General features: G+C 31.8%; 1 pseudogene; it reads left to right on the top strand.

Moving 5' to 3' along the window:
• Positions 1-287: 287 nt before the first annotated feature.
• LOC119584763 lies at positions 288-2,123 on the top strand (annotated as a pseudogene).
• Positions 2,124-2,566: the final 443 nt, after the last annotated feature.

Raw genomic sequence — 2,566 nt, 5'->3', positions numbered from 1 at the left:
CAGTCGTTGATACGTCTAACTTTCTGTTTTCTCCTTTTCTCCCTCCCTCTTCTCTTTTCTCTCCCCTCTACCCCCTTCTCTCTCTCTCTCTCTCTCTCTCTCTCTCTCTCTCTCTCTCTCTCTCTCTCTCTCTCTCTCTCTCTCTCTCTCTCTCTCTCTCTCTCTCTCTCTCTCTTCTCTCTCCTCTCTCTCTTATATACTTGTTCAGCGATCCATAACTCCTATTTCTTATAACAATATAAATGACCGCATTAAAAAGTACCTGGAATTCATTAGGATAGAGGAAAATGGAGGTACAATTCACTTTACACTAGCATAAATCGTTATGCATACTTACAATTACTTACAATAATACATAATTATGATTAATTAAACATAATTACAGTTCATTATACAGATGCACAATTCTTTATACAGAAGTACAATACATTAAGCACAAAGCCAATTCATTATACACGAGCACAGTTCAATTTACAATCGTACAATTCATTAAACGTTAAGTACTATTAACTCAACATAAGTACAATTAATCCAACTATAACTATTTAAACATAAGTACAATTAATTACACATAAGTACAATTAATCCAAGATATGTATAACTATTTAAACATAAGTACAATTAATTACACATAAGTACAAAAGATTAAACATAAGTACTAATCATTAAACCTAAGTACAACTAATTAAACAAATACAATAATTAAACAAATACAATAATTAAACAAATACAATAATTAAACAAATACAAATAGTTAAACATAAGTACAATTAATTAAGCATAAGCATAATCAATAAAATAAAAGTAAAGTTCATTATACGTAAGGATTGTTCGTTATACATAAGAAATATTCATTATATGTAATTACAAATGCACATAAGTACAGCATACAATACACAATTATAATCAGTTGTATATAATTCAATTCACTGTACATGATTACAATTTAGTGTACATGATTACAATTTCTTGTACATGATTACAGTTTCTTGTACATGATTATAACTTCTTGCACATGATTACAATCTCTTGTACATGATGACTCAATTTATTGCACATGATTACAATTTACTGTACATGATTATAATTTACTGTACATGATTACAATTTATCGCACATTTATTATATCTAAATACAGTTTATTATAACTAGGTATTAGCCTGCGTTGAAACACCCTTCTTCCCAGTGAGTTTGGGATGTAATTAGCCATAGATCTCACGTGTATGCCGAGTTTCTTTGGGACATATTTGTGTAAAAGATCAGATGAAGCCGTTGATGAGCATAGTTTCTAATTGAAGCAGTCAGACATAACCATTAGTAAGATTTTTAACATGAAATCTTTTGTTCTGTGGACAGCCCTCTCTTTGCTCGTACCAAGTGAAGGACTTCAGCCAGACTTCCCTATGAAGGTGTGTCAAGATGTATCTTCCTACGTGTCTTTGACAAGTACTCGACTGCAAGTCAGGACCGTTCTCTCCACTGTCACTCTCCTGGATGTTATACCTACCTATGTTAGCGTTACCACTACGGACTGTGTACCTTACGCTATTACTCACACGAAAACAGTATCTCAATATCAGGCGCCACAGCTGGCTTTCTCCACACATTACGTCACCCAGCTAAAGATCAAAGAGAAGAATCGGGCATATACATATACCAGCTATCAACCCGAAACAATCAGCATTACATACTCGGCTACCGATCTTGAAGAGCGCGTAACACAAGATATCAACGGTATCTGTTCTGAAGACTCTCACCGCCTCCATTACAACCACTGCAACAGATACTCAAGTCGATGTCTACAATTCCATCACATATTTACCTGTATATGTGCCTACGACCATGACTAACGCCTGGCCAATCGTCAAAACAGTATACCAGACGGAATACGTTAAAAAAGCAGTTGATTACGTAACAACGATTATCGAGACATCGACTGCATATCAATGTAATTATGCTCATAGCTATTAGTCGAAGGATATCAATAAATATTGCTTTAATTCATAAACTGATCCTATTACATTATTATCAATAGGACTGATTACGGAAGATAGATACAATATTTCTGTATATATACTTTTCATTATGAACACAGGGCATACATTCATTGAACTCACCACAAATTTATCTATCTATATATAAATATGTATATATATATGTATATACATAGTTGTATATATATACATATGTATGTATATACATATACAACTTTGTATGTACAAATATGTACAAGCATATTTCGGTTTGTTATTCGTCTAAAGAGCAACTCGTGAGGAGGTCGAAACATAATGATTTACTTCCTTTTCTTACTGTGGATTTTCATATACATACATACCTATATATACAAATATATATATATATATATATATATATATATATATATATATATATGTATATATATATATATATATGTACATATCTGTATATATAAATGTACATATATATGTATATATACATATACATATATGCTCATAGCTATTAGTCGAGGAATATCAATAAATGCTGCTTCAATCCATAAACAGTTTCATTTACACCAAAGAAAATGAAATGTATAGAAACAGTTCAT

The sequence above is a fragment of the Penaeus monodon genome, chromosome 18 (assembly GCF_015228065.2).
Source record: "Penaeus monodon isolate SGIC_2016 chromosome 18, NSTDA_Pmon_1, whole genome shotgun sequence".
In the NCBI taxonomy this organism is placed as follows: domain Eukaryota; kingdom Metazoa; phylum Arthropoda; class Malacostraca; order Decapoda; family Penaeidae; genus Penaeus; species Penaeus monodon.
This window is presented reverse-complemented; position numbering and strand designations above follow the sequence as displayed.